The sequence below is a fragment of the Pongo abelii genome, chromosome 3 (assembly GCF_028885655.2).
Source record: "Pongo abelii isolate AG06213 chromosome 3, NHGRI_mPonAbe1-v2.0_pri, whole genome shotgun sequence".
Lineage (NCBI taxonomy): Eukaryota > Metazoa > Chordata > Mammalia > Primates > Hominidae > Pongo > Pongo abelii.
The window spans coordinates 157,650,930-157,673,107 of NC_071988.2; the positions used below are offsets into that span (position 1 = coordinate 157,650,930).

The window sequence follows — 22,178 nt, forward strand, 5'->3', positions numbered from 1 at the left end:
ATATATAACAACAATTACATGAAGTTTTATTCAGTTTTATGTCTACCTATAAACATTGTGTAATTCTCTATGCCTCTAATAGTTTCTTCTACATATAGTTTGCTAAACAATACATAAGATTTTCTTAACAAATCTTGACCCCACCAACTTCCACTCACTAGTAGAGTCTTACCAACTTGATTCTATAACGGAGGGACCATGATCAATCTACCTAATTACTATATTCATTATATGAGGTCCCTTGGAAGCAACTAATATTTTCTTTCTGTCTCCTGACATCTGATATTGCCACATAACATTTAACAGCTTTGTTTATCAAGATATACCTTAGTTCTGAGGGTCTGATTTTTTTTTTTTTTAGTGTCATCATTCATATAAACCGTTCATTCTTTTTTTGTAAACTGCTGATATTTTATCACTGTATCACTATCTGACAGAAACATAGAAGGTCTTTTAAAACTTCCTATCACATTACACTGATATAAAATATAACATATAGAATAATAACTGCTCATCAATAGCATTTGACGTCAGGATCTATTTTAATTAAGATTCACATTTTCTGATACATGTGAAACAAACATACTTCTCTGTTAAATGGACTGCTTAATACTTTTACACAAAAATTTTCATAAAGTGTGAGAGACCATTTAAGTATAATAATAATCTGGGTTGCTGCCATTTTTCTTCCTCTGTTTTTGTCACAAAAGGCAATCTGTGTAATCCTGTATTATAGAAGGACATAGAGCATAGAGAGAAAAAAACAATTAAATTAATTACATATTCTAAGCAAGATTAGAAAGCAGTAATAACCCAAAGAGAAAGATAAAATACCACTGAATAGTGGAATTCTAAAAACTGTAAAGACATTTCCCATTAGAATTAAATTACATAAAAAGCAAAGTTACCCCTAGCCCTTATCAAAAGTTCCTGTGTCTTGTGAGAGCAGAAACAATCACATCAGACACATATATTGAGAAAATGTAATGAAGAGCAATGAAACTTAATTGAAGTGCTTTTGGCCATTAGGGTCAGGCCTTCAGTGGATTAGAGGCACATACTATTAGGCATTGCTCTTGCTATTTCCATTTAATGTCAGTTTAATGTAGGTGCACGCACTGTTCTTCTGCTCCAATTAAATTAGTCAAAGTTATATTTTGAAATGTTCCAATACAGAGTTTACCTTGGGGAAATATACTAATAATATTAGAAGGTGATATATTTTAAGAAATATTTTACTAAAAGAAATAATTGCATTAGATTAACAATCTGTTATTTCACTGGAATAAATTATATTGGCTTTCAACATGTCTACATTTAAATATTTCATCTGCCTTATTCATCCTGAAGTTAGACACACACACACTCAACAAATATCACCTGTTTGCACCTGTATAATGAAGGTTAGATCTTTTCTTCTTTTCTTCAAATATTTTTTCTGTTCTTTGACCTGAAATAAGATTTATTCTCTTGTGAATTTATCTAGTCATTCCAGTTGTAGCAGTTGCCTATTTGAATAGATAGTTCGAGGTCAGAACTTCACACCAGGAGAGCCTCAGAGGACGATGTTTTCTTTCACTGTGTCTCTCCTCTGGGACATGACTGTCACCCTCATAATTAATAAATAAATAAATACCAGATATTGCTAAAATTGTGAATTGAGATATGTAAATAATCAAGTAGAGATTAAATAGCAGAATAAATGTGATACATATAAATAAATATGTTAATTGATTTTCTTCCAAAAATAAAACTGACAAAAGTTATAAAATTAATAGGTGAAATAAAAAGTGGTGAATTATTGGCCTTCTTTCTAATATGTGATTGTAGAAAATCACATAGATATTTAATAATTCCTATTGTTTTCAAATAACTCTGGACATTTATTAACACTGTTATCTTTAAGACTCCCCACACACTCACAGATAGAGCAATAGTGCTTTGCTATCAACTCTGAAAAGTTTGAGGTAACTTATGAAGAGCAAATTTCATGAGTTACCATAAACAACAAAATAAGATGAAGGAATTGATGTTATTCTTCAGATGCCTTAGCCTTTACCCTTGCTGTTCATTTTTATCAAAATTCAGATGTCAAAAACTTTATTACTCTGCGAGAGAAACTCATAGTTGAAGATGATCTTGACAGACTGTAACATGTACGTAATATGACTTGTTTATGGTTTAAGAGAATAAATATATAGACTTACTAATACAGGCTAATTGATATGACAAAACTTGAGAAAGCAAAGTCCCTGTGATTTAGAATTAATGAAAATACTATTGATGGATAGTTAGGTTGATTCCCTGTCTTTGGTATTATAAATAGTGCTGCAATGAACATACAGGTGCATGTGTTTTAAAATAGAATAATTTATATTCTACTGGATATACACCCAGTAACGGGATTGCTGGGTTGAATGCTACTTCTGTCTTTAGGTGTGTGAGGAATTGCCACACTCTATTGTGAGAGCTAAATGATGAGAACACATGGATACATAGGGGGAACAACATGCACTGGGGCGTTTCAGAAGGTGGAGATGGGAGGATGGAGAGGATCAGGAAAAATAACTAATGGGTACTAGGCTTGATAACTGGGTGATTAAATAATCTGTACAACAAAATCATATGAGACAAATTTTCCTGCGTAACAAACCTGCACTTGTACCCTCAAGTTAAAGTAAAAGTTAAAATAAATAAATAAATAAGAATAAAATAGAAAAAAAAATGAAAATAATATTCAGACTCCCCAGGAGCTCTAGCTACAGATACAGCACATACAACTCTGTATGTAATTTAACCAAAATAAGAATACAATCACAAAATTCACCAATTGACAAGGAATATTAGGTATAAAAAGACAAATATGAATTAAGAACTAAATTTCTAGAAAAATACATTTATTATGGTTTAATATTTTATTTTCAAAGAAAGAATTATTATACTGAATGATAAACCTAAAGACATTAGAAATATTCACCCAAAAAGAAAATGTATAAAGGAGATAGTACAGATAATATTAGGCAACAACGAAATTGGAAAAATAGCATAACATAGGGAAAACAATAAATGCAGTTTGTTCTTTGAAAAAAATAAGAGAGAAAAATCTCTGGCCAGATTGATCAAGAAAAAAAACAGACACATATAAAAATAATATTAGTAATGATAAAGCAAAGATAACTGCATTTAAAAATGAGAGTACTGTATTATAGTAATAACTTGAAGATTTTGATGAAATATCAGAATTCTTAGAAAAAATAGAACTTGCATCTGAATCACAAAAAATCTGAATACCCCTATAAAATTGAAATAATTAAAATATTTCTTATGAAACTGCAAGAAAAACACTAGGCCCAGTGATTGCCAACATAAAGGTCTATAAGACATTCCTAGAGTATATCATTCTAAAGATATCCAAATATTTTAAAGTAATATATAAAGGAATATCTTCTATCTCATTCAGTGAAGCCATATCACCTACATACCAAAAGATGACGGGAATATTATCAGATAGGTATAGTGAATTTCTTCATCAACAAAGCTCCCAATATTTTTCATAAACTATTAATGTCCAACTCTAGCAGTACATTAAATGGTAATTCAACATGAAAAGTTGATTTATCCTGGGAACTGGCAACGGGAGGTGAACAAGCAAAATCTATAAAAAAACTATTCAGTACATTAACGGAGTGAAGACAATAAGAGAATACAAGATAGATGGATTCAGAATAAGTATTCTTCAAGTCTAACATGTCTTCATAATATAAAAACCATCTTAAAAAACAAGAAAACAAAGGGAATTTCTTTGTTATGCTAAGGATTACCTGCAAATATCTTATTGCATAACATCCATCAATGAGGAAATGTTGGGAAAATTCTTTTAAAATAAGGAATAACACAAGGATCTCCGCAATCAAAGCTTACCTTTCACCTTGTCCTGATAATTCTAATAAGCACACTAAAACATACAAAATAAATTAATTCTATAAAGATTGAAAAAAGTAATAAAAACACATTATTTCCCAAGATATCATGACGGGCTGTCATAGAGAAGCCCCCTCCCCAAAAAAAATTTGCAGGTGCATTATTAGGAAAAATTGACAAGTTATATAGCTATAAAATTCATGAAAAGAAAATAAATTGTGTTTCTATACATGTACTTTCCATCTGTTTCTCAAAAGCCAATGATGTGTGTAGCACATAAAAATTACCTCATCTATCAAAGATAACTTTTGCCATCTTTATAAGTCTTGCTGTTGTACGTCATTGGCCTAATGAATTACATTTTTTTAGATTTTACTAATTGCATCTCACAAAGGGTATTTTGTTTACTTATTTTTAATGATTCCACTTTAAAATTTCATATGTATTGTAAAAGAATAACTGAAGAACAGAAGTAAATTTTTGTTATGTTTAGAAACATAAAACATCTTATTAATCATGCTTTAGAAATAACCTATTTATTATTAATGTGTTTATTTTTATTTTATCCCAAATCCTATCATCCTTCTTTTGGCTTGACAAGGATTTACCCTTATCATTTACAGTTGGGACAGGTTAGTTTTGAGGATATGCACATTTCACACAAGTCTGAACTGAAGGAAAATATCCTCTAGCACTTCTGAGAATAAATATTTAGCGTGGTAGATAAATGCATTGTGCAACGGTGTTCATACTCTCTAGTCAGTTTTCAGATACCTATGTGTGATAGGAAGTTACACATAAAGCAACAAGCTACCTCAGAGGGTTAACACCACATTACAATGGGCATTCTACAACACACAATATATGAACGTAACCCTGAGATGAGCAGAAAATATAGAGTCCATGGCTCAGTAGTTTCTGTGGCATACTGCAGCCTTTGCTGAGTAAGGTGTACAGTTCCTACCTGCAGGACTTTGGGAACATATAGATAGGCATGCTATCTTTGGCTGTAGGATGATGGTACTTAGTATAAATTAAGATGATATTAAAGCCATGTAGCAAGCCAACAGCGTACATACAGGAAGGCTGCCAAATATGGAGTCAATAATAAGATAAGAGGATGTGTGCGGTAGCTCACGCCTGTAATCCCAGCACTTTGGGAGGCCAAGGCGGGTGGATCACCTGGTCTGGCCAACATGGTGAAACCCCATCTCTACTAAAAATACAAAAATTAGCCAGGTGTGGTGGCATGCACCTGTAATCCCTGCTACTTAGGAGGCTGAAGCAGGAGAATCGCTTGAACCCAGGAGGCAAAAGTTGCAGTGAGCCGAGATGGCATCAATGCATTCTAGCTGGGGCAACAGAGCAAGACTCCATCTCAATAAATAAATAAATAAATAAATAAATAAAACAAGATATGAGGCACAGTTCTGAGACATACTAGTATTGTGCATTTTATTCACAAGAAGGAATGAATGCAAGTCAAATTCATTTAAAAGAATAGATTCATCACTTGAGCCACATCATTTTCTAGGTTCAACTGAACCTAGAAAAAAAAGTAGAAGAGTTATTAAGATTTTTCACTCAGTTGGAATTAGATAATCAGAAATGAATTAATATCGATGTAAAAAGTTGAGACCGAAAATAAATTCCTTCAGTCATTATCTAAACTAGGGAAAATACATATTTTATAATACCTACTGGTGAGGTTTGTGTTACTCAGGCTATGGAAAGAAAGGGACTAGAGAGGCCAGACTAATGACATAGGTTCTTTTCATATTATTTAATAAACAATCCCATTTTATATTAGTTTATAGATAGCTATCAGCTCCATCCACTAAAGATGTTTGTAAGAAGTAAAAGTAAAATAATAATATCATGAACTCAGAAAAAATAGAGCAGAAGTAGATACATCCTTATCATACAACCATTGAATGTTAAATATACTCCTTTTAAAACTTCCAACATGGAATGATTTTTGATATTGTACTTATTTCCTATTAGTCTACACTATTAGCTTTTTACATAAAGGAGCTGTTAGAAAACAATTAAGTGTAGAAACAAAGATCAATTTATAATGAGATTTTGAAACTACCTAAAGACCTTTTATTATTTTATTTTATTTTATTTTATTTTATTTTATTTTATTTATTTTTTAGGAGACGGAGTCTTGCTCTGTCACCCAGGTTGGAGTGCAGTGGCATGATCTCAGCTCACTGCAACCTCCACCTCCCGGGTTCAAGCGATTCTCCTGCCTCAGCCTCCTAAGACCTTTTATTTTTAACAATGTAGAATGAATAGAAGAGAGGGGCTGCTGTTTTAAATGCCATAAATCACTTTGGGGTTTTTATAATGTCTGTGGGAAATGAATTCAATTTAAAGTACTAACATGATCATGGTGGATAAGCTTTTTGATGTGCTGCTGGATTCAGTTTGCCATTATTTTATTGAGGATTTTTGTATCGATGTTCATCAGGGATATTGGTCTAAAATTCTCTTTTTCTGTTGTGTCTCTGCCAGGCTTTGGTATCAGGATGATGCTGGCCTCATAAAATGAGTTAAGGAGGATTCCCTCTTTTTCTATTGATTGGAATAGTTTCAGAAAGAATGGTACCAACTCCTGCTTGTACCTCTGGTGGAATTCAGCTGTGAATCCGTCTGGTCCTGGACTTTTTTTGATTGGTAAGTAATTAATTATTGCCTCAATTTCAGAGCCTGTTATTGGTCTATTAAGAGATTCAACTTCTTCCTGGTTTAGTCTTGGGAGGGTGTATGTGTCGAAGAATTTATCCATTTCTTCTAGATTTTCTACTTTATTTTCATAGAGGTGTTTATAGTATTCTCTGATGGTAGTTTGTATTTCTGTGGGATTGGTGATGATATCCCCTTCATCATTTCTTATTGCGTCTATTTGATTCTTCTCTATTTTCTTCTTTATTAGTCTTGCTAGCAGTCTATCAATTTTGTTGATCTTTTCAAAAAACCAGCTCCTGGATTCGTTGATGTTTTGAAGGTTTTTTTTGTGTCTCTATCCCCTTCAGTTCTGCCTGATCTTAGTTATTTCTGGCCTTCTGCTAGCTTTTGAATGTGTTCGCTTTTGCTTCTCTAGTTCTTCTAATTGTGATGTTAGGTTGCCAGTTTTAGATCTTTCCTGCTTCATCTTGTGGGCATTTAGTGCTATAAATTTCCCTCTACACACAGCTTTAAATGTGTCCCAGAGATTCTGCTATGTTGTGTCTTTGTTCTCATTGGTTTCAAAGAATATCTTTATTTCTGCCTTCATTTTGTTATGTACCCAGTAGTCATTCAGGAGCAGGTTGTTTAGTTTCCATGTAGTTGAGCTGGGATGCAAGGCTGGTTCAACACATGCAAATCAATAAATGTAATCCAGCATATAAACAGGACCAAAGACAAAAAACCACATGATTATCTCAATAGATGCAGAAAAGTCCTTAACGGGTGAAGCACACCAGCATGGCCCATGTATACCTATGTAACAAACCTACACATTGTGCACATGTACCCTAGAACTTAAAGTATAATAAAGTATATAAAGTATAATAAAATATATATCTATATAAAATAAAAATAAATAAATAAATAAATGCAGCTTTGTTTGCAATGACAAAAAAAAAGTACTAACACGTAGAAAAAAATATTTCAAGTCCTCTTATATTTGAAATGAGTAACAGTGTTTATATTTATAAACTGTCACTATTCACTATAGTTTTATGTTTTTTTGTGTTTACAAATAATTAAAATTCATTTCAAGAGCTTGACATTCATAAAAATATAAATATTTACCATTTAGACCAGTCAATCTCTGTAATAAAACTAGTCAACCAGAGTTCATATTTATTTCTATTGAACGGAAACTAAAAACAGCAATAGAAATAGAAAAACATATCCTTTTTGATAAAGAGCTTAAAATTTTAATCTCATCAAGAAAATTTCTTAAACTGATTAGTGAAATAAGGTTTTCTGTTCAGTAATAAATTCTCCTTTCAACTCATAAAGAAAGTTAAATAATTTACCTGAATAAAGAAAGCACTTCTAAGTTCAAAAAGTGTGCTTCATAATACCTTTCTTTAATTAAAGCGTTGTTCCTTCTAAAAGGGAGAAATATCTGTGATGCATTTTTCTTTCTCAGAGACTTATACTACATTTTTATCGACAAGAGCATATCAATTTTTCTAAGTATGTTTTTTCATTTACCCAAAGGGAATGAATCTATTGTTCTACATTATTCATATTATCAATAACATGTAAATACCATGTTATTTTAGTAATCAAGTATGCTTACCTGTGATTCATCTGTTTATTCATTAGTTTCATTAAATTACCTACAATTTCCTTGTTGTTAGAGACCTACTTTTTTACTTACGTTTTTTCTTGTACTGATTTCAATTTGAGAAGATATAAATATGAAGTTGATTGTTTTAAATATATAAATAGGAAATGCATACGTACATAGGTAGATATAAATATGGGAGATGGTAAATCATCCTCCCATATAAACCATGCTATTGTAGTGTGTGTCTTGACTTCCTGTATTGTTGAAAAAAAAAATCTCAAATGACAACATTTAATTATTACTTTCTACACATTTTTAAACATATTATTTTGTCATTTTTTTGATCTTTTAAAAATATTTTGGCTGGACATAGTGGCTCACATCTGTATTCCTAACACTTTGGCCTGGCTAAGGCAAGTGGATCCCTTGAGCCACAGGAATTCGAGACCAACCTGGGCAACATGGCAAAGCCTCGTCTCAAGAAAATATACAAATATACAGAAACATGTGCACTCCTGTGGTTCTATCTACTTTGGAGGCTTAGGTAGGAGGATTGCCAGAGCCCAAGAGGTCGAGGCTGCAGTGAGCTGTGATCAGGCCACTATACTTCAGCCTGGGCAACAGAGAGAGACCCTGTCTCCAAAAAAAATAAAAATAAAAATAAAAATCTATATATACATATATATTTATTCTTAACACACAGTCTTCTTAAAAATGGGTTTTCAAATATATGCTTATAATTTAAAATGCATTTGTCCTGTAAATAATATAACCCAAAGTATACTATATAATGAATGCAGACATCAATTATAAATTAACCAGATTTATTTTTTTCATGCTCAACAACTCCACATTCATTCATCCTATAAACCATTTATGCAAAAATATATAATATATATTGAATGCAGCTCTATACGTTTTCCTAATTAGTGCATGTTTAATTTATCAGGTTTGAATACAAAGCCTCATGACTTTAATTTTTAAATAAGTTAAACATGGTTTTTATATTTCTGTTAACTTCAGCATACAGTGATACTATATTTAAAAGTTTATTGAATTTTTAACAAAATCAATGAATAATTCACATTTACTTAATTACTTTCTTCAGAAGCAGTAAAGCCTTCATTAACTAAGGGGTTATGGTTTATGTAAAACACTATAGATTCATTTCAATTTTTATAAAATGTTAAATAGGTACACATAAAACTTTTATAGAATTTGAGCCACGGTCAACATTTGCTTCACCTAACCTTGTAATTCAGCTGTATGGTAGGTAAATTATTTTGCTCAATAATACTCGAAAATAAACTGCCATTACTAAAATCTGCTGAGAACCTACTGGCTTTAAGTATCTAATTCTTTACCTATTGGTCTATCTGAAAAAGCAATGTTCGTATTGAGTTGAAAACATATTTATCAGACTCCTGATATGTACCTGGAATTATCTACCCTTGACACTGAAGAAAAGTTGCTGAATAAAAAAGACAAAGTTCTTGTCATATTAGAGACTAGATTTGGAGCAGGAAGAGAAACAAATACACGTACACACTCATACAAATATGGCTCAAAAATACAGCAGCATTCATTCTAATAATGATAAGCACAATAATGCGATAGATGGAGTCTAACAATAGGTGTTCTATATTCATGTGAGCAAAGGAAGATCTGATATGATGGCATTTGAACTAACACCTAAAAGATTAGAAGAAGTCAGGCATAGAAGGAAGGAAAGAAAGAGGAATGTGGCAGAAAGAAAAATTAAGTGCACGAGTTCTAAAGCAGAAATGAATATGATGTATTTGAGAAACTGAAAGAAGACCAGAGTGACTGGATCATGATAAGAGGTAAGAGATGAATTCAAAGAATCTGGAGAATACAAGCTACAATCAAACTAATCCATGTGTAAATACAATGTTAGAGGTCAGCTTTCACAAATACATAGAAATATAAAGAAGTATGTTTCTCAGTAGAAGCAAGGTCTCTTGTGTAGGATAAAGTTAAATGACTTGAACAGGCTACCATTACTAACAAATATACCCCTCAATGTGTAATGTTTCTAGACTATAAACTTATTCTCAATCAAGTATCCAGATCAAGGAATGTACAGGTTGGAGGAAGTGCTCAGTTCTATGTAGTAATTCAATAGCAAAGTGTCAGCGACAATACAACTTTAATATGTCTCCTGGAAGAATTTCCTAGTCATCAACGTTCATGTGACAGAGGGAAAGAGCACAGAAGACCATGGATGGAAAGTTGTTTTATGTGTCTAAAAGTTCATAGGTTACATTCATTCGCCTCTACTTGAATATAACTCATGGCCACTCTCAACTGGAAGGGAAGCTGGGAAATACAATCTCGGGAGAAGTACAAATGATGTTTTAATAGACCCTGCCACAGTGCGGCAGTTCTAAATTTGAGATCATGTCATTCCTGTATTTATTAAAGGGACTTTGCTTCCTTATTGTTTGGGGAGTAGGCAGGACCTGTAATCTGCTTCAGCAGATTATATGTAAGTTGTTTTTAGCTGATACTTATAGTTTATGATAGCTAATAAAACAACAGTATTTTAAGTATTTCTTGTCTGACAGCTACATGAATACTATGCATTTAGTGATTTAAGACAAAAAAAGAATTACAAGCCTGGTATAGAGAATGATTATTTTGTTTATAGAGTATAACAAAGAATATGTATCTTGAAATTTGAGTTAGCAAGAAGAAATATGCATACACTAAAATGACTTCCCTGGAATTTTGATGAAAATAAGACTAACTGTGCATGTACAAAAGAAATCTGTACTTAAAGCCTGACCTCTTCATGATCTTCAGCAACTACTTTGAACCACCTATGGTCTAAATTAAAGCGACCATCAGCTCTAGAGAAATTTCTAATTATATTTGTGCATTGTCAATTTTAATGCATCTGAATGCACCTCCATTAGCATTTCAGAGTCAGTGCTCTAGCCTGTCATCTGAGAACACACTTTTCTATGTTGTTCATCAGTCCCCATAAATATATTGAATTGGAGAAATTATCTGTGTTAAATGCTTTAGATGATATTTAATATAGCCACTCCTCTATGTGATTTTTTGTCTGTCGTTGAAAGCCAAACCACACAAACATAAGCTCACTGAGTTTTACTTTAGCATTCAACACTTGGTTGTTGTCTAAAGAAGTTAAAATATCCAGCCATTTGAAATCTGTGATTTCATTATCTGCATGAAGACTGCAGAAAAAAGTTTCACTCTGTGCTCTTAAGACAAAGCTTCAGGTGAAGATTTAAGTTCATATTGCTTTTAGAAGAGGTATGCAAGGCACAATTCACATCCCCTAAGGAATCAATGTTCTTTCTCTTTCTGATGATAGTAATCCCATAAGTGACCACATGATACTGTTTCCTCTTGCCTGCTTTTAAAAAAATAAGCAAATAATTAGAAACTAATTTATGGCCTATGAATTTGTGGTCTTCGTTTTCTTTGTTATATTTATCTCGTACTTTTTTGAGACTAATGCTATTTTTTATTTCTATTATAACTTCCTTTGGCATTTTTACTATTATTTGTCTCAATGCTTTCTTAAAAAGATTAAGAGCTGCACAAATAAAAATGTTACAAACTCTTTCTGAGGCAATTGTTGAAGGGGGGGTTTCAACAGGATTGCTCAAGGTTCTCATCACCCCACATGTCTATCGGTACTATAGCCTGATTTTATGTTCCTCCAAAATTTATATGTTGAAACTCCAACCCCCAATGTGATGATGTGTTAGGAGATAGGGCCTTTGGGAGTTGACTAGAGGCCAAGAAAGCGAAGCCTTCATGAATGGGATTAACTCTATATAAAGGGATGGAGAGATCAGAGTTCTGCCCTTCTGCCATGTGAGGACACGGTCAAAAGATGGCCATCTATGAACCAGAAAGAGGGCAATACTGAATTTTCCAGTGCTTTGATCTTAGACTTCCCAGACTCCAGAACTGTGAGAAATACGTATCTGTTGTTTATAAATGACCCAGTTTATGTTATTTTGTTATAGCAACCTGAACTGACTAACACAGTGGACAACAAAACTTACTTGGATGGATACTTTAGTATTGTTTCTATTCAAACTTATTTGAGGATTTACATGGCAAGTTGTATCTCCATATTGCTCTGTTCTATATGTATTAAAAGAATGCAAAACCATTTCCTGGAGTGGATGAGAGTGCTGTCTCTAATCGTAATTTTACTGTTTCATGTCTGTGATGTCCTACCTTGTACTAATGTGCAAATACATGTATATGAGTGTTGTTCTTGGGTTTAAGCAAATCTAAAGATTTTTCAAACAAAAGAAAGAATAGACAAATTAAGAAAGTCTAAAAAGAACTTTCAATTGTACAGCCAAAAAGGAGAACCAAAATTGCTTTGAAGTAGGTTTCTTTCAGCATTAATGAAATGCAGACTCTTCTGAATTTGTCTTTCTTAAATCATGTCTCTTGTCAAACTCTTAGAGCCACTGAAGTCCTGAAAAAATTCTGGAACTACTGAGCACTGAGTATCTCAAATACCTGCTAAGAAAGCACAGGCTGGGTGTTCATGCACCAGGAAGCTTGAAAAGGGGGCAAATGTAACAATATCCATATAGTGATTTACATTTTACAAGTTGTTTTTACATAGAATATCTCATTTGATTCAGGGAAAAAAGAGAACAATAAAAATGAATGAATGAACAAAGAAACATTATGAGATGAAGAAAGAAAAGCAGAATTAGTCTTCAGATTTTATGTTAGTAGTTGTGGAATTTGAATGTCAGAGAGGTTAAATAACTCCTCAAGATTCCATGGTTGAACAACACTACACTAGGTTAGTCTGTAGATAGAGCGCCTCATTCAAGACCTGTGTATAGTTTCATAATTAAGCTAATTACTTTTCCAGTTCCCCATGTCTGAACACACATGAAAGATTAAATCTAGCTAGACTTACCCTGATAATTTTAGTAAATAATTGTGTCACAATTGCATTGCAGTTTTAATTTTAGGTCACATTAAAGAAGTCATTTTCTTAAAAGTCCCTATATTTTTACTGGAAGATTATAAACACTAATGTTTGGAAGACTATAGTGCAAAGTTAACTTTCATCTCGGTTTTCAAAGTTGTATTATCTACTATTAGTATCTACTACTAGTATCTATGTTCCAGGTCTCTTTGCTTGATTTTATCTGTTTGCTTTTCTAGACCAGAAAACAAGAATTTTCATTTTAATATTAAGACAAACTTCCAAGTAATATGTCAAAAGAGAAAATACTCTGGTCTAATGTGCAAAAATAGTACTCTGTAGCAAATTGCTTTTTTTCATTATATAAAATAGGAAAAGTAGATTATGTGCTTGAGAAGGAAAAAAGACATTGGAATAGTAACATTCGAATGAATAATTTCATCTTAAGGAATATTGCTAGGAAAAAATATTAATAAATATCAATTTTCTAATTTTCCTAAAGATTTGTGTGCATGTAATTGTCAATTTGTGAATTATAAATAGCTATAATTTCAAATATTCACTGATGTAATTGTGTCTGGCTGCAGTAAAGTTGCATATAGTACTCTGTGTATCCCTCACTCATCATGAAGCATGTCAAATGCAATGAGCAGTAGAGCATAGCTGACTTGTGGAAACTTCTCTCCCTTTCTATGCTTCACTGCTTTCTGTCTTGACCCAAGAAAGAATACCAGCATTTTAACATCACAACTAAACTATCAAACAGTACAAGTTATATCACTAATCAAGTTGAGGGAGAAAAAAGAAACTATTGTTATTTTGCTTTATAAATCAAAACTGATATTTTTTAGGAAATTTATGAACCACTTTAGCAATATTCATTAAATTCCATAAAATAATTATTATGAAGTGTAGGAGCCCCAATTTTAAGTAATATAAAAAGTTTATATTTCTCAGCAAAACACTTTCACTAAGAGCAAGATCTAAGAATTAAAGATGAATAAGATATAGTTTTAAATTACATTCACTATATAACACTTAAGATGTCTACATCAGGTGAGAAACATTTGAATTTTCCCTTTCATGACATAAATGCTGTTGGGTAAATATAATTAAAAATAAAATTTACTCCAATCCCAGAAAACCTCTCTGCAAATGTAGAAGTAAAAGAAAACAACTTTTATAACTGAATAGGTATCAAAACAGAATGTGATGTTCATCACAGACAATCTGCTAAGGAAATGCAAAGATGGGAATAAATATTATTATTTTGTATAGTGAAGCAGATCTAATCCATTACATATGTGTTCTCAAGATAAACAATAACTAGTGCTCAAATAAGAGGCCCCAACAGCACCATTTAACCCACAAAGGTCATTCCATAATCAACTGGTCATTGAAATGGCCATCTGTGTTTGTTAATAGGCTAATCCAAAATTAATAAATAAATCAACTTTTCACATCCTTCTCATGAGAGAATTTTACAACTTGGAGTGAAGCACCCACTGAGTTAGGCTCCTTCCTTCACAAAAAACTGGGATATAGAGGCACTATCTTTCTTGATGATTACATTTCAAAGAGAAGATTCCCAAGACCTGGAGAAGGATATTCTTGGGTTTTAAACCTGACAGGAAGCTTATTTAACTTTTAAAAAGATTTCCATACATTTCAAAAAGACAGAAAAATAACTTAAAACTGTATTATAAAATAAATGCTATAGGAAAGGGGGGAGTCTCTTATTTTAAATATAAATAATTAAGCCTCTTATTTTTTATTTGTTAGGTTTTATATTCCACATAGATTATGTATCTATAGACTGATTAAGCTTTCGATACATTCTACTAAATCATGCCATATGACAAAAAGCTAATTTTTAGGCCATTTTTCTCATAGGCAAATTTTTTTTGGAAATACATTATCTAATGTTACTAATAACTACTATTGGTTATTAGTAACTACTAGCAACTTTAATAACTATTCAAAACTCGGTGACGGTGGGGGAAAGAGGTGTCATGCATCATATCAGTGGATGTTGCTTTCAGTAGGCAAATGGAAGCATCATAATGAATCTGCCCTTTTATTATTAAATAACATGCTTTCCTCTGAGACCCTTTAGGCTATCATGCTATTTAAATGATCTGATTTCCTCATCATCTTCTTGGACACCTTGCAGTCTGTTTATGGATGTATATATGCATAAGCATTCAGTAATTACTAATGAAGTTCAGTATCTTTTCATTCATTTCCCAGAAAGGAGGAGGGGACATTTACATTGAGCTGGACTTATCAAGCCCAAACATGATAGACATTCATACTATTTTTGAAGAGAATAGTTGTTTGCTTTAAATTTATAATTCAGTTACTTTCCAAAAGTTAAGCCTGCAGTGATGTAAGTTTACTATCATAATTAAATTGAGTTGACTATGTGCTAAAAATTTTGGATTTTAACGAAAACTTCAGGAAAGGTTATGATTCAGGACTTCAGCTTTAAAAGATATATTAGTTACGGTTTAAAGATTGAATGACATCTTCATCTATATGTGTTGTGTGTGTGTGTGAAATTAATGTCTGTATATATACATATATAGGTAAAATTACCTATCTATAGGTTAAAAATTATATATATATATATGGCTATTCCCTTATCCGTAGGTTATCAATGTCCCTTTAATACTCACAGTTTATTCAATACAGAAGTTTATTACTTTACAAAAGAGACAATGTATTTGAGGCATTACTTTTTATGATTGTTGCTATGTCCTTCCAACTTTGAAACAGTAACTACTGTTGATTAAATTTCCTGATTTCTAATTTTAGATTACACATAGCGTTGAGATAAAAATCAGATAAATTGTAGCCCTGTTGCCTAGAGTCCTAGTTCCAATAATTATTAGCTGTATGACCTTGAGCAAGTTAAGCTCTATGTCTCGGCTTCCTCATCTCTAAAATGAGTATAACAATCATAATTTCCTCATAGGTAGTTGCAAGAGTTCAGTAAGTTAATACACATAGGAAGGGAAAGTGTAACTACCAATGGGATTGTGGGGCATGATCCTAACCTCTATGTCTAAAGTTCTTTTCTCTCCTTTAAAAAAATAAAAATTAAAGATTAAAAAAGACCAATCTTTGGTAATTGGTAATCACATGTTCTTTAATTCTAATTGGCTATGAATTAGAATTCTATTTTCTTCATCTCAAAGACAATACAAAACAAATATTTTTATTGCATATCATGGCTGAAAGTATCTCATAAATTGCAGATATATTGACAGCATATGACAAAAATAACAAGATTGCACTCAGATATCAAAATATAATTTCCTGTATTCTTGACTTCAAATTGTAGTTTTAAAATACTTGATTACAGAACACTTTATTTATATGAATTCTTATTCATGCTCGCAATAGTTAGGGGAGATAGAAGAGCCCATTCACCCCTTCCAGCCTGTCTTATACACCAACCAAGACTGCCTTTCATGAAGTGCTACAGAATTCACTGGTCTAGTAGAGTTTAAACTTGTATTTTGGCCACCATCCAGTGCAATAGATCACAAAAGCGTATTCCTCCAGTCTAAATGAAACAATATACCTCTGACTAATATATCTTATTTTCCCATTCATATATGCAATTAATGTCAATTAAAATTAATTATTAATTATTAAAACAATAAAAGTAAAATACACAAAAAAGTGTGATTTGTATAAAGTGAAATAATTACTTATTATTTATCAATGTAGTGTCTTTTTGGTACTTGCAGCTACCAAAAATGGCCATTGCTTTTATAGTTATTTTAAGAGTACTATCAGTAAGATAAAAGAATCTTATTAATTAGAATTACAAAATGCATAAGGTCAAGCAATCAGAGACACCATGTTTTGTTGGAATGCAGCAAAGCAGATGGAGTGCAACATAAACTAAGAAATCAGAATTCTAAAGCTAGGATTTTACCAGGATTTGTTTTGTTATGTTAAACAAATGAAGCAAACTCCATCAATTAACTGACATTTGTTTTAAACAACAAACAGTTCCTGCTCCTTCTTAGGTCTCAGCAAAAACTATTTTTAATATAGTGTATCGGATCCCTAAAACAATTCTTAAAAATATACTTTTTTAAAGGAAAAATACTGCAGATAGGCTCCGACTCACAGATTGCTGTGTTTGGTATTATTTTTCTGTACTGCATCTAGTATTTACCTGGATCTCTGTTCAGAGTCCTGAGTATCTATTAGGTCAGCAAACTATGACCTTTCTCCTGCTCTCTTGTTTTTCTTACCCGTTTATATACCTATTTATGACTTTTATTCTAGTCCTCTCTCCTAAGTTTCAACCTAACACTCAAAACCATTAAAGCCCTCTGTTTTTAGGGGATACACTCTGTAATCCTCATTTCCTATTTTTTTTTATCACAACCCAATCCAATTAAATACAAGTGTCCCATGATGTATTCTGTCCACTTTGGAAATGTTGTGACTATGCCTCCCTCACTAGCACAAGTCTCTATTAGCTTAGGGGCTTTGGGCATAGCTGAAACCTAAGTCTGTCACACTCATTAAATATTATAATGTGAACTTCTAATGGGTAACTGCTATTGATTTCTCTATTTCTGCCTCTCTTATACCAGGTTTTCTCTTTCTATTATGACCTGTGTCCTTAAAGCCTCACCAGGCTTCACCATAATCTAAGGTTTAATATAAAATTATCTAACATGAATTTATTATGAAGATATATAAGACCATTTTGTTAATATTAAATGGTACATAATAACATTTCATTTGATTTTATATGAAATTTCTTAAAATAATACATTCAAATGTATTACACAAATAAAGAGAAACATAGGATGTTTTTCTCATAAAAATCAGTAAAACAGTGATGTTGACCATCGTGTAGCAGCAGCAGACAAAATATCCATATATCCATGTCATAATCAAAAGTGTCCTATTCATTTAACTTTCAAGCGACATTACACTTTTGGCAGAAGATAGAGTCTCGGGTAGAGCTTCAGGGTCTGAAAATAATGGCTAACCACTAGATAGATTAAGCATATATACAGGATGGCAGGCAATGACTGAATTTCACACATCAGATGTTTTCAGTTGCACTATACACGTGAGTGATTTTGCATCACATATACATAGATAGTAATTGTAATTTTCTAATACAAAGGACATAAGCATAAGCGAAACTCTATTTTTTTTTCCTAGCATCTTGGGTAGAGATAGAAAATTTCTTAATATTAATGCTAATTTTAACAACTCCTAGCATTGTAAAATGATTTATATCACACAATAGTAACAGCACAAAGAACAATGAACCAGAAAACAAATTGGTCATGGTTTTGTTATTGTCTTCTAGGCCAAACTCACCTTCCCTTAAGCAATTGCTCAGTGCTCAGTGAACTGAGTTTAAAAATGCTCATCACCTTCTTTTTCCAATCTTGAAGGATCTAGGAGAGACAGCATATTCAAGGATGAACAGGGTTTAATAGATTTTAAATTGTTCCCAGAATTCAAGAAACAGAGTTTTTCATTTGCTTTTCATGCTGTGACACTCAAGGCATTTACGGAATACATCGTGTGTGTGTGTGTGTGTGTGTGTGTGTGTGTGTGCACGTGTGCACGCATGTGTCCACTGGGATGGGGAAAGGGATAATATGAAATATTTGGTAAGGCAAAATGATCAGTCCAACAGCTCAGTTCATATCACAATATGTGCCTTAGTGGCTTGGTTTGACATAATATCTTTATACCTGTTAAATCCTGTAAGACAATCAATTTTAAAAAGTTACAACACAATGTAAATATAATTCAGTAAACCTTGGTTTGTTAACATTCATTGACTATTCAATTACCTAAATAGTCTTTGGAGGATCTTTTTAGAATACTAGATTTTATTCTCTTTGTTCTTTTTGTTTTAACTGTTTCAGTTATTTAAGGACCCGTGATCTGAAAATAGATTATTTTATTTATGAACAAATGAGACTTGGAGGATGAATTGGAATGTCAGAGGCATAAAAACATTAAATTGCCTAGGATTTTGGCCAGGTGTCTATTCACAGTATATAATCACTAAGCTTGGTAAACACAGAATGAAATAGCAGAGGCTGTGAAGAGATTGCATCCCTTCTTGCTCTAAGCCTAAGATCACAACTAAACAAAAGATCTTGTATACCTCATAAATATTGTACCAAAACTTTCTTGACATGGGATTTTCAGAGGTTAGTTAGATACAGGATCTTGAGAAAGAAAGCGAAATTATGAATTTAGAAAACTTCAAAGTACAACAAAGCAAAACTTGGGAAAAATAAATAATCAAACAGCTATTTAGCTAGCAGAATGGTGTTAAACATTGCAGATTTGCACATACATGTATAGATGCCCTAAATATCTTTGTGTCCAAGAAAAGAAAAAACCAAGAGTAGGAATACTATTAGTAATAACGAATACTAACTATTTCTTTTCTCACTGTCTGTGTGATCATGGGCAAATAACTTATTTGGACCTCATTTATTTTTACACGTGTTTTAAAACTTACAAAAATTAAAGAATAGTAATACATGAACTGAAAGATTTCTAAGAACAGACTGCAAAACAGCATTTTTAAAATGTATAATACTAGCACACACAATTACAAATGTCAATAATTAGGTGGATTTTGGTTAAATATAAAATATTCAGCTAGTTATTATATTAGTTCATACTAATAAAAGACAGCTCATGACAGAATTATCTTTTTTTCTCATTTAGAATTAAATATCCACAGCTGTAGTTACACAAATGCACTAAACTTCTCTTTGCAGAGTTTGCATATTATTCAACAAATATTTTAATGCTTGACACCCCATCTTGGTCAAAATCAGAGAGACAAAATGTTTAAGACAAATGATAATGCCAGAAGCACATACAACAGCTGACAAAAGAAAAATGATAACTGCTGTTCCTAATCGCCTGTTAAAAACCAGAAGTGTTTAAGTTCATAAGTCAATTTTTCTTTGTGAAACATGGAGTCAACAGTTTGCAACATTAAATTTGGAATATTCTTGTTTGCATTAGTAATAAGGGAACATCCCTTTGTTTGGAAAAAGGTTTAATGTATTTTATTTGGGGCCTGATTTATCAACAAGTCACAGAGTCATTGTACAGAATTGTGCTGAAATTAAATGAAATGCGTTGAATGAGTACAGCACAGCACTACATTTTGTGAGGTACAAATATAAAATATATTATACTAGACACATAAACATAAAGATTCTGAGAAAATAATAATATGTGAACACATGTAACAGTGTAGGAAAAGGAGCTGTTGATATTAAATTTAGTAGACAAAGAAGATAATATGGCATAATGGATTGGTTGAGAAAAGAACAGAATTGGTAAGAATTGAAACATGATAATAAAAAGTAGAAAATAGTGTAATTATGGTAGATTTTTTTCATATGAGAGTATTGGTTGGATAGCTTTTCATGAAACATGTCTGTAAGAATATACATTAGATTTGGCAAATGTATTAGTTTTCTATAGCTGCAGTAACAGATTACCACAACCTGGATAGTTTACAACAGAAATTTGGTCTCTCACAGTTCTGGAGACTAGAACTTCAAAATCATATTGTATTTAGTAGATAAAGAAGATAATATGGCAGAATGGATTGGTTGAGAAAAGAACAGAATTGGTGAGAATAGAAACATGATATTAAAAAGTAGAAAATAGTGTAATTATGGTAGATCTTTCATATGAGAGTATTGGTTAGATGGCTTTTCATGAAAAATATCTGTAAGAAAATACTTTAGATTTGACATATGTATTAGTTTTCTATAGCTGCAGTAACAGTTTACCACAACTTGGATGGTTTAAAACAACAGAAATTTGTTCTCTCGCAGTTCTGGAGACTAGAACTTCAAAATCACATACCAGCAAAATTGGTCCCTACAGAGCTCTGAAGGGGAGTCCGTCCCAAGCTTCTTTTTCTGCTTCTGAGAGTTACCAGTTAGTCTTGGCCTTCTTTGGATTATAAATGCATAAGTGTGAGCTCTGCCTCCGTCCACATGCAGAAATCTTTGCTCTGTGTCTCTGTCTCTTCTCTTTTTACAACAACAGTAGTCATTAAGGGCTTACTCTGTGCAATTATTGCTTCATCTAAACTAATTATATTTGCAATGACTCTATCTCCAAATAAGGTCATATTTAGAGATTCTGATGTTTAGGAATTTAATGTAAGTGTTGAGAAGGGAAATGTTTACCTATGACAGAAAGTAAATATTTTATGTAATAGGGTTGTATAATATCAATATTAGCTTGAAGTTTACAGGAACTCCTTAGATGTACAGATTATGAGAAAAGCAATTTTGAAGGTGGAACTTTGGGATTATTCAATTGCTTAGGAGAATTCTACAAAAATGCAAACATGAGATAATTAAAACATATATATAGTAGAAATGGAAAGAACATATTAAACCAGTCTTTTGTTAAAGAATGATCTACCCTAATGGTACTGCTGCAAAACGAATAAAAATACCAAGAAACTATTAAAAAAGCATAACATGAAAACAACTTCGCATCTATCAATGATATGAAAAATAATTTAAAAATTCTCAGAGGCCAAACAGAAAGTAAAAAGAGGCAAAGATTCTAAAACGGTCATCTGTCAAATTCTATTGATTTTAACCTTCAATTTTTGCTACCATGTAGCAGAAGACAAAGTGTAGAAACTGACTTTGTGGGAAATCTGATAGAAAACTCAAAAAACAAAGCTGACACCTGTAAAGACTATTCTGTTAGTATGACTGTGAACTAAAGAATAATAGCAAAATAATAATAGCAAAATTTGATGTGCAAATGTGACTTAAATTATTGATTTTATTTCTTTTCTAAAAAGAATATTAAGGCTATGTAATAAATTTAAATCTTTTAAATTATGCATGTTGAAATGCTGATGGTAAACACTTTAAACAAAACAAAAATGGCGTATTTAATTTCTAAATTAGAGGAAGAAAGTAG

At 32.0% G+C, this 22,178-nt stretch overlaps 1 long non-coding RNA gene across 1 annotated transcript in view; it reads right to left on the bottom strand.

Annotated features, from left to right (window-relative positions):
* Positions 1-523: 523 nt before the first annotated feature.
* LOC112133128 (uncharacterized) overlaps positions 524-22,178 on the bottom strand; it is a 45,974-nt gene continuing 24,319 nt past the window's right edge. Inside the window, exons 2-3 of the long non-coding RNA XR_002914799.2 lie at positions 1,381-1,450; positions 524-725 (exon numbers count right to left, since the gene is read on the bottom strand). This is a non-coding gene — a long non-coding RNA (uncharacterized LOC112133128). The remainder of the gene's footprint in view (positions 726-1,380; positions 1,451-22,178) is intronic.